The sequence below is a fragment of the Lemur catta genome, chromosome 5 (assembly GCF_020740605.2).
Source record: "Lemur catta isolate mLemCat1 chromosome 5, mLemCat1.pri, whole genome shotgun sequence".
Lineage (NCBI taxonomy): Eukaryota > Metazoa > Chordata > Mammalia > Primates > Lemuridae > Lemur > Lemur catta.
In genome coordinates, this window is record NC_059132.1 from 109,403,178 (window position 1) to 109,415,215 (window position 12,038).

General features: G+C 36.6%; 1 long non-coding RNA gene across 9 annotated transcripts in view; it reads left to right on the top strand.

Annotated features, from left to right (window-relative positions):
* Nucleotides 1-12,038, top strand: part of LOC123638692 — a 42,375-nt gene that overhangs the window by 10,686 nt on the left and 19,651 nt on the right. For 8 of the 9 annotated variants that reach the window (XR_006735446.1, XR_006735448.1, XR_006735444.1 and 5 more), the window contains 2 exons: nucleotides 5,283-5,427; nucleotides 5,561-5,683. This is a non-coding gene — a long non-coding RNA (uncharacterized LOC123638692). The remainder of the gene's footprint in view (nucleotides 1-5,282; nucleotides 5,428-5,560; nucleotides 5,684-12,038) is intronic. The other variant, XR_006735447.1, reaches the window with a different exon arrangement.

Genomic DNA, 12,038 nt, shown 5'->3' on the forward strand with positions numbered 1-12,038 from the left:
AAATTAGCAGTTGCAGTTGTCAGTCGGAACATAAAATAAGTATGTTTAATACATTTCAATAAGTGAAAAAAGAGCTCAGAAAATATGAGTAAAATTAAGAAAAGACATAATTTCCAGAAATAAAAAAATATAATTTAAAATTTAAAAGTTAACAGATGGGTTAAACTGCACATTAGAATTGTTATTATTGCAATTTTCTCATCTCTTGGCATCTGGGCTCCAGTGTATTTTTCTTTTCAGGCTACTCATTCCCAGTCTATTTCACTAATTCTTCTCCTATCTCTAAAAAGGAGGCATTATTTAGAATTCAGTCAGTTCTAGCTGTTTTTCTTTTCCTCAGTTCTTAATCTTTTCCTGGACTAACCTATTCACAAGGTTTCAACTACAGTATGTTACTAATTCCCAAACCTACGTTTTTGTAAGGTTTGTTTTCCAAGCATTAGACGTCCAGGATATTTCTCACTTGGAGGTTCCATTGGCACTTCAGAGTCAGCATTTCCAGAGTTGAATTCATTTGTTTTCCCACCAAATCTATCTTCGTAGGCTCCTGATTTGGTCATTGACATGTAAGAAATTTCCAAGACATCTTCCATAGTTTCTGCTACTTTTTCCTCTAAGCGTTAGTTGTTACCGCGTCGGGATGATAATACCTTTTGCATCTGTTCCTACTGCTGTCATTCAGGGTCCCTCGCAGTTTCCTTCATCACGTTCCCACCTTCTAACCTCGTATTTCTTAAAACCATTATTCCTAGCACTACCAGAATTATTTTTCTAAAATGTAAGTTCAATCATATCACTCCTGGAGCAAAAAGCTTTGGTGGTTCACCTTTAAAGGTGGTAATTCATTGCATCCTGGGAAGTATCATCTCCTCCAATAAAGCACTAACCCCGCAGTATCAGTGCCCTGTTCAGAGTACATCGTGAAAATTACAGGTTTTCTTGGACTTGTTGGTACAGAGTGTTAGAGAACTCGATAGATGGTAGAGAAGAACATCCTGCAGGGTCATGTTAGATAAATCCTTGGTTGAAAAAAAAAAACAGTCTTATGTGTGCAGCAACCTTCTGTCTTGCTTTGGATTTGAGAAGTGCCAGTAAGTGAAGTCAAGTATATTCACACGGCCAGGAGAGCACTAGATAGATGACTTCATCTGTTATTAAATAAGATGAAAAAAATCAAAATAAGGCCCACAGAAAAAGTGCTACAAAGCAAGGGGACAGGGGTTTGGAAGTTTTTAAGACTTAGAGGAAGAATATAAATGAACTAGGGTATGCTAATTGCTATGACAACCCCCAAATTTTAGGGGCTTACTGCAATAAAAATGTATTTTGTCCTAGTTGCTTTCTTGCTGTGGATTGGTTGAGGGCTGGGGAAAAGACTCTTTCCATGTAGTAGGTCTTCCATACCCTGCAAGTCAAAGTCCTTGGCTGGATACTTTGCAACCAGCTGGCAGTTGAAAATTAAAAAAGACCATGGGCAGGATCACCAGGAGGTGTTTTAAGAGCCAGTCTTAGGCCAGGTGTGGTGGCTCACACCTGTAATCCTAGCACTCTGGGAGGCCAAGGAGGGAGGATCCCTTGAGTTCAAGAGTTCGACACCAGCCTGAGCAAGAGCGAGACCCCCATCTCTACTAAAAATAGAAAAATGCTGGGCATGGTGGCACATGCCTGTAGTCCCAGCTACTCGGGAGGCTGAGGCAGGAGGATTGCTTGAGGTCAGGAGTTTGAGGTTGCTGTGAGTGAGGCTGACACCACGGCACTCTAGCCCAGTGACAGAGTGAGACTCTGCCTCAAAAAAAAAAAAAAAAATTCAGAAAAGGAAACAAAATATTAAGTGGGGAAAAAAACATAAAACTAAACACACTGTTTCAAACTGTTTTTTAAAGAAATTTATATATTTTCATTTTCAAAAACTATTAAAAAATAACCTATTAGCATTTTGATCTATGTCTGAATAGTAGGTTCTTAGGAAACTTCTTGATATTATCTGTATTACTAACAGTGAAACTATTACTTTTAAAAGTAAACATTAGCAACAAGTTTTTAAAAGAAAGAAAATAGTGTAGTTTTAAAAGATTTCTATATTTCCAGAAATTACCTATCAGAGGACTTATACATAGTAGATGCTTAATAAATATTCATTGATTGAATCAATGTACTATTGAATAGAGTAATTAAATATAAAAAGCCTAAGAACAAATGTTAAGGAACTGTTATTTCCCTAGTGATGTTGTGTAAAATGTGGTAACTGATGAATCAAATTAACCACACTTTCTTTTTTCTATGATTACCTAATTTCAGTTTTATAACACTGAAGTCATACTGTAGGTGTGACGCCAATGCTCGTTAGTCACCTGAGTTAGTGTTTGCTGAACTTTATCATCTTGGTGCCAGTTATGCCGTTTTCAGTCATACCTGGGGTAACAATATACTATTGATTTAAAAAATCTTTTTCATTAAAATCATTTACTTTAAAAAAATTTTTTTTTGTTTCAGCATATTATGGGGGTACAAATGTTTAGGTTACATACATTGCCTTTGCCCCACCCGAGTCAGAGCTTCAAGTGTGTCCGTCCCCCAGATGGTGCACACCACCCCCATTGGATGTGTATATAAAAAATCATTTACTTTTTATAAACCTAAATTTAGCTTTGATTTGAACAATGATACCAGTAAAATCACAGGAGTATGGTATTACTTTTTTCTGCACATATTAAATATATAATTATCAAAATTTAAAATATATATGTTCTTGTGTTCTACTTAATCATCTTTCTACACCCCAGGTTTACCGCACTTTGGGAATAACTGACTTATAATATGTGGTATTTACCTTTTTAATGTTTTAGGTTCAACCTTTTATGTGTTTGGGGACCATGAATAATCTATGTTTTTCACAGCTAGCATCTAGTTTTATGATTTATGATCTAGTTTCATGATTTAGTTTATACGTAAGTACCCAAAAGTGAATGTTTTAATAGGTGCTTTATGAGCTGATCTTTTTTTTTTTAACATGCCAGTTTTGTTTTTTAAAAATCAACTCTGTCTCCCACCACCCCATTTTCAGTGGAAGCCCCCTGATACGATATAGGATGTTTCTATGGCAAAATTTAATAAGTTGGTTAACATATGGAACATTTTTTAAAGTCCAGAATTCTTTGGTTTGTAAACTTTTACTCAGATGAGTAAAATACAGAGGTAACTACTGTTTCTTGAGATCATAATCCTGCTCCCAAAAAAGATAGGTAACCAAAATAAAGGAAAAAAATGTTAATCACTAATTTTATACTTTGGATAAAGGGTTTTTTTTTTTTTTTAAGATGATAAAGAAAGGCAAGCTTTGGGTTTTGAAACACTTAAAAAATACAGGGGAAATTGTATAATCTATCTGGGGAAATCCCTACGATAGAGACCTGTTTGTGATGATTTATGAGTTTTCTGAAAATATGGACGTGATTTCTAGGTTATTTCTGCCTTTGTGGTTATTATGATTAAGTGTCTCATTTTTTTTAAGCCAGGTATTAAGAAAGAGGTGGGAGCAAGGCAAGACAGGGTAAAGTTAGCAATATAATCATTGTGATCCGTACCCAGGTAGTTATCAAACCAAATGACCTAATAATTTACATTAGGTAGATTATGGTAGACAACCTATAAGATTTTCTTTTCCCCTGTTTTTAAAACAAATGAAAACCTTCAGCACAAACCCTATCTACAAAGTCCATGGAGGATCTCATAAAACAAGAGCTGACAAATGAACATTAGCATTCACGGTGGGGCACAGACTTTTGGAACAAGCCGTTTCCTGCATGCTGATGGCCATAAACACATTGGCTGAGCTATTTATTATTATTACAAATGGGGTGACTGAATTTCCATTATATGCAGTTTTTCCATCACGAGATTCAATCTTTGTGCATATTTTAATTATTGAACAAAAAAAATGAATAATTGGAAAGGACACCTAAAAAGCAATATCTGTCTTCTGTATTGTCCTACTAGTGAGGAGTTATGAATTGATTTTTTCCCCCTTTTGACATCTAAAAAGAAATATGTGTACACCTACAAGATAAAGGGAAAGAACAGAAAATAGGGGAATGAGACGTTCTGGATCAAGGGCCGTAGCAAAGGCCCCGTTTGCCCCTTGCTGCACATGCTTGAGCCCTGACTCCTGCCATATGGAGCTGCGGTGATCAAATGAGCGGACATGCCATTCTCCCCCTTAACAGCATCTTCCTAGGTGATTTAAATAGCCTGCTTCATGTCTGTGTTACCCTGGACTGCCTCATCTTTTTTGAAGTTGGATATAAATTATAAATAATACATGGTGAATTTGACCCCAGTTTTGACTGACCTCATTAGACTTTAAATGGAAATCGTAGAGACCGGCAAATGTACCTTTCAGTTGTTTTGACACTGAGGTATAATGGCTAGAGTTCATAATCAAGTGCTTTATTGGGGAAGAAGGGGGCCAGGGTCAAAGCAAATGGCCACACCATGCTGGTAATAGGCTCTAAACCCAATTCTACAGACTCCAGTCTCTTTACTGGGTCTCCTATTTCAAGTTGAAGACATGATCAGTTTGATTAGTTTGTCTGATTTAATTAAGTGATTGTACACTGAGTCTGGGTGCCAGAGATATGGTGATGGACAAGGAAGAAAAATTCTCTGCTCTCCACAAAGCTTACAGGCCCAGAGGGAAGGCAGACATTAATTGATATGATGGATGTTATGATATAAGAGATATTTATGATCCAGTGTAAGGTGCCCCAGAGGCACCTGGTGGTATCTCAGCTATTCTGGTGGATCCAAACAAGGCCTCCTGGAAGAAGTGGTGTTTGAGAGGACGCTGGCAGCTGAGTAGTTGTTACTCACGCAAGGGGGTGGGATGAGAAAGCGAATGTGCAGAAAGCCTGGGATAAGATGTGTAACCGAAGAAGCCCCTATGTCTGGAGTGCGTGTTCCAGGGTGGGCAAAAGCTAAAGCAAGGATTTTAGAGATAATCCTAAAGACTGGGCAAGGGAGGGAAACAGACTATCAGTGGATGTGCACTGAGGGCCACAGAGAGCATTCGCATTGGCTAAACACCCTGGAATGCTCCTGGTTCAGGTTAGGGTCCCTCGCCTCATCTTACCTGATAATGTTAAGAACACATGTATATTTATATTCCTGAAAGTAGACGGGAGGCAAGAGAAGCCAGCGCTCTCTTACTTGATGCTATTCCCCAGTTTATTCAACATGTCTGTGAAATATCTGCTGTATTCAAGGGCATGTACCCCCTACGCTAGGCACTGCTGAAGACCCAGTGAGCAGGTAAATGTCTGTTGAGTAGCTGCTTGCCTGTTACAAATGAAGCAGGGCCCCTCGTTCACCGTAATCTGACGGGAAGATGGTACAAAACGAAACAAGGCAACTGGACCTGTCTATTAACAGGTATCATGCAGACTGCTTAATGTTTTAATAAACACCCAAGTCGATCTCAGGATGATATCCAAGAATAAAAGAATTTTTGGCTTTTAAAGTCATTGTTTTAAAAAGAGTAATTAGCTTCAATTTTATGTTACAGATACCAAATTACTTTTTGCTTAAAAATATGAGTGTGTACCATATGCCGGACATTGTACCAGGGATGCAAGCTGAGGACATTGTTCTGGCCTCTGAGAAGCTTTCAAACAAGTGGGGACTCCAGGTATGTGACCAAATACGTTATAGTGAGATGTGCTCTAGAAAATGTTGGAAGAGGTTAGTGTGAGCAACCTCGTAAACCTGTTTCATTTGTTCTCTCATACTGCAAAAATGAGAGGAATGTATTTCCTGCATTTCTTTCTATTGACATATTTTTAAATAAAATGATTGAAATCCAACACATTCCTATTTACTTCTAAAATGTTCTGAATAGAATAAGGTGTCTAATAAAGTTATAAAAGTAATGAGCCGTTTTTTTCTTTGGAGTATTAGTCTTTTGGTAATCAGAAAAGGAACAGGCAGCAAATTGCATTCCAAAAATGAGACTGTTTTAGTCAAATGGAGACATGTTCAGTGTGATTAGATTTTCTGTCAGCACAAGTTAAAGAAAATCAACCAATGGACTAGATCCCAGGAAACTTTATAAGAATGTCCAGTTTGCGTTCTTTTTTAAAAAGACTTTATTTGTAGTAGTAAAAGCATTTGTATAGCTTTGCTCTTAAATGCTACATGTCAATTTTCATATCACAACATGAAAAGGTTTCTGGTTTTATTTGAAACATACGAATGTATCATAATTCTCACCATTCATATATGATTTCATTGATATATTTATTCAACAAAGATTGAGTGACTATGTCAGACTAAGGGTATAAAGTTTTGCCCTTAAGACACTTATAGCCTGGAGAATCTGAATGGAATGATTAATAGTTACAGAAAGTTGGTGGGATTGTTTTGTTTTGTTTTTTGAGACAGAGTCTCACTCTGTTGCCCGGGCTAGAGTGCCGTGGCGTCAGCCTTGCTCACAGCAACCTCAAATTCCTGGGCTCAAATGATCCTTCTGCCCCAGCCTCCTGAGTAGCTGGGACTACAGGCATGCGCCACCATGCCTGGCTCATTTTTTCTATATATTTTTAGTTGTCCAGCAAATTTCTTTCTATTTTTTTTAGTAGAGACAGGGTCTCGCTCTTGCTCAGGCTGGTCTTGAACTCCTGATCTTGAGCGATCCTCCCGCCTCAGCCTCCCAGAATCTTAGGATTACAGGCGTGAGCCACTGTGCCCAGCTGAAAGTTTTTCTTTAAATCTGTTTCTACAAAGAAAAGGTACTTCTTTTGCTTGACCATTCTTCTCACTACTACCTTTAATTAAAAATTTAAGGCAATAGTTTGTTAGTATTTTCAAATGTCTTTTTTTATTAGAATTGTGTGAAAACATTTTTTCTGGGTATCTGTCATTTAGTTCTATGCTATAGTGGCTCACATCATGAAATTACCAGGAAGTTCACTGCCGTGATTCATCCTGGTGAGTTTTTCTGTTTAAAAAAAAGACAGGAAGGAAGGAAAGAGAAAAGGACATGCCAGTTAACATAATTATGCCTGGAGCTCTTTATGGAAGATGTATAATAAGAAAAGAAGAAAAATTAAGTATAATTTTTGGAGGAACAGCAATTAGGGAACACAGAAATGAGTAAAAGTGAAATATAGATAGAATTGTAGGATGACTCACAATTATTTTTAAGCAAAGTTGGGAAAGCAGGAGGTTAATAGTGCAATCTAAATAAAATTCTCAATTTCATAGCCTAAGGATTGAGGTGATCCTAAAGCAGATGTGTTATCAAGAGGAAATAATTTATTGCAATTCTTTAATTCAGCATTAAATGAATTTCAGCCACCAATTGCTCATGTAAAGCCAACCAACTGACTAGAACTATGTCTCTTGCCCAGAAATAAGCCAATTAAATAAACGATTGCAAATTGTGATGTCTGATTTCATAAGTCATTTAATGCTTAATAACAAAAGCAAATCAATCAAAGGGGAAAATAGCAGTTCTAATTTGTTGCTTTTCAGGTTTTAGATTGTATTTAACTTCTTTAGTTTTGAAATCTCAGCATTAGAAATCAGAATTTTTTATAACATTTTTCTTCAAATAGTCTCAAGTGATAGTTTATTGAATGCATAGTGTTATATATGTAAATTTTAAAGTGAAGATTGTTTTACTTGATAGGTTTATAAAAATATTGATTGCACAGGTAGAAGTTGCTATGAATAAGAATTCACACTGCCTAGCACAATTAGACAATTTTAAAAACTGCATCATTTTAAATATGCATTCTCATACTTTGAGATAAGTACATTAAAAGAGGAATTTTACCATTTAGAGTTGTCATAAACTTGTATTTATTGATCCCCTAGTGTTATAGCACAGTGATTTTATTAATAATAGTAATAATAATACCACAACTCACTCAATAGCTCATAGCAGTTCCAAACTAGTCCTTTCCCTTCATTCCGAGCATACTGTCTACCACTCAGTTCCGAGCTTACTGGCTAGCTTTAACTAAGATTCAGCACATACCTTAATATTTCTACATGAATGAGCAAATCGAAATATTACCAAGTCAAACTGAAGAGTTTCTTTTGGTTGCTATTTCTCGTGTGAAATGGATGCAAAGGAAAACAGTTGAAAATTTGATTGTGTTGTGAACTTCTCATCAAAATAGAGTTTAATGGCTGTGAAAAGACAAATTTGTAACACATATAACTGAGAATGGATTAATATCTAGAATAGAAAAAATTCTCACAAATACAGGCAACCCAGTAAAAAATTGGACAGAAGATATGAATAGGCATTCCCGAGGAGAAGAAATACAGATGCCCATAAACATAGAACAGAAATGCTGAGACACATCAGTCATCAGGGAGATGCAGATGAAAGATAATGATAGACCCATTATAGGAAAAAAAAAACCAAAAATGTTCTTATAATGCTAAATGTTATTGAGGATATGAAACAACGGCAACTCTCATTACTGGTAGAAGTCTAAACTAGTACATTCTCTTTGCAAAGCAATTTTGTGTTGCCTAGTAAAGTCGTATGTGTGCATAGTCCATGATCCATTAATTTTACATTTAGGTGCACCCTATCGCACACAAACGGACCAGGAGCATGTTGATGGGGCATTCTTCTTCTTTTATTTTTTTTTTTCTTGTTTACAACCAGCATTAACTGGAAGATAGGGTATTATTCTTAAGAGCAGAAAGCTAAAAACAACTATCAACAGGAGAATGGATAAATAATCTATGGTATAATCATACAATGGAAAGCATTAAGTAGCAAAAATTGCTCCAGTGTAATCACATGTGTCAAAATGGATGGCTCTGAGGAACCTCAGGCAGAGCAAGGGACACAAGTCACAGTAATGCACACAGTACAGTTGTGTCGGTATTATCTGTCGACGTGAAACAAAAGAAGGCAACATTAAACAATACATTGTTTAGAGATACCATTTCTGTAATACACATGGTATAATCACATGCTTTTCCCCTAAGGAAAAGCAAAAGAATGCTTAACACAAGGTTCAGCACAGTGGTTAGTTCTAGAAGTAGAACAGGAGCTCTGACTGGTGAAGGGCAGTCAAGGGCTTCCAAGCTTCTGGTAATGTTCCCTCACTTAGGTTGGGTGGTAGAGAAGAAAGGGTTTTCATGTTATTGTTATTCTTTAAGCTGTGCATATATATTATAAACCCTTTTCATGCATGATATATTTGACAACGAAATATTTTAGAACCGTGTTTGAAGTCTACACATTGGGGATTTAGCCTGGATAAGGTTTGCAAAAGTACGACAATTCCTGTATCTATTAAACCATTGATTTTCCCTCCTAAATATTTCCTTAACTTGCCCCACTCTCCTTCTTTTTTGTTTGGTCTTCACCCCATGTCCTTATCATTTCTCATCTGGGCTACTGTAGTTACTTTCTAGCTGGTCTTACCTCTTAGATCCGTCTTCCATGCAGCCACCATAACGTAAATGTAATAATGGCCCGACCCTCACTGTTCAGAACAAAAGTTCGTGGTCTAGCTCTCCCCCCAGCTATTACCAGTGTTATCAGGATACTCTACTAGCCGTATCCTCCAGAGGTATTTATTATGTACGAGTGCTACCTTTCTACCATATTATACATATTTTTAAATATTTAAAAGAATATAGTAAAGATATGATGCTAATTATTTTATAGTATTTATTAATAGCAAAGATATTTTTGCTCTTAAATATATTATTAACCAGAATTTTTAGTGAGAGAAATGTGATTTGATAAGGGTCATTATTTTTGAAGTGTTAGTACAAAACTTAGTAACACAGAGAGTCAGAGATCTAGGGCCAGGTTAATTTTTTCATTCTTGGTTTAATGACTGTCATAGCCTTATTTTTCTCACTCATATTTTTCTTATATCCTGTATTTTCTCAATTATTGTTTTATTTTTGTACCTACTGTAGTATTTTCAATGAATGGGATACGTAATAAATAAATAAGCTGGACAACCATTAGAGTTAGTATACACTCCCAACAATTAAGTGTTTATAACTCAAGGCTTCAAATATATGTAAAAATTTCATAATAAACAATGGGTAATTTATGGAGACTTTATGGCAATAATGAATGCAAGGGCGGGTAAATCTTCAACTAATTCAGTTCTGGAATATCTGAACACCATATAATCTCAACAACCTACTAGTAAGAGTATTTTCAGGTCATATAAAGATCAAATTTGTCACATTATCTTGTTAATTTTTATCAAGTTCTGTCTTACATTACATTTGCTAAATTGGAAGAATAACCTAACTTGACTATACCTGAGTTTCCTGTAAACCTTCTCAGAATACAAAAGAGGTTAAGAGACCAGCTTTTGTTCTTAATAATTCAATTTTTTTGTATGATGCAGAAGTTACAAAGCTTTCATCAACAATTACTGACTACTTTCATTGTCGTCCTCATGTGGGAGTTCTGAAAGACTGTTTGAAATGCATTCAAGTAACAGAGGAGAGTGCACACTGCAGCCTTCTGTATTAAACAAAGAAAAAGAGAAAAATACTCACTTCTGTCCAGCGTGTGAGCAATAGAGCATCCACACAAACAAAACAGGCACTAGCCATAAAGCCTGCAGGAGTCCAGGAAAGGAAGATCAAAAGCAGGTTCATTAGAGAGGAACAGTATCAAGAAAATACAATGCTATTTACAACAGAATTTTTATAAAAGAAAGACAAGCCTGAGGAGACTATTAGCCAGACACTTCTTTACAAACTGAGTTCCAGAGAGTGGTTCACTTTATAAGGACTCCAATATACCATATCCAACGCCAAGCAGAAGAATTCACATAAATGTCCTGTCGCTCCTCCCTGTTCAGGCCAACCAAAATCGTCCACAGTTGATAAATTCCTAAATCCTAATTTATTGAAAAACCGTGAATGTCCCACATCATTCTAGACTTATTCATACCTCTCAGAGACGTAAGTATTTTATATCAGTGTCACTCTATTATGAAAGTATAAAATGATTTACTTCTTTAACATTAAAATAAATGAAAATCTAATTAGAGATTACATCCCAGATGTATTGTGATGTATCATTTATGATGACAGTTAATATAAGAACTTCCTAAATTTAATGCACATTATAAATTGCACCAAAGGATCATATTAGCATAATTGTCAGAGTCAGATTCTGAACACCTGAAAGTCGTGTTACTTTGGAGAGGAAGGAAACAATCAGTAAACAGCGCTCCTGTGGCAGTGATCACGGCCGTTGCCAAATCCTAGACTGTCTCTCTTTCTCAGCACATGGTAGGATTGTACTGCCCTGTGCACTTGGACTTAGGTGCGCCAATTAATTTCTCTGGCTGGAGGAAGCGAAAGCTTTACGAGGCAGTGTCTCCTTCGCTGCGTCTGTTTTCCCCCTGGCTTTGTGACTGACAATATTTAAGTTGGCAGCTGCTCAGCCAGCCGGGGTCCCTGCAAGATCACCAAAGGCAGGGGCCTGCTTCCAACTTGCCATAGAACATAGCACAGCAAGAAATAAGTAAAATTTGTGCTTTAAGCCACTGATATTTTGGAGTTTGTCACTTTGTCACAACCTGGCCAATCCTGCCACAATGCCATGAGAGTATACCTGGACCGTTCAATCCTTGGACATCATCATCAAGTGTGACGTGAAGACAGAGTCTCAGTCTCAGTTCTGCTTTGCTTTATCAAAAGGACCACTGGTAGTTGCTATGAGAAAGATACCCCAATTCGTATCAATTAATTTGCATACTGCAAAGATGTGTCTAGTGCAGTAGGACAGATGTTGCGTATAATAATACACAGTAGCTGAAACAATGCTAGCCATGTCGGCAGCTTATTATGCATTCTTCTGCATTTATTTATATTAAATGAACAGGAAAAAATTAGGTATTTTTTCTTTCTTTCTTTTTTTTTTTTTTTTTTTTTTTTGAGACAGGTTATCACTCTTGCTGGGACTAGAGAGCAGTGGTATCATCATAGCTCACAGCAACCTCAAACTCCTGGGCTCAAGCAATCCT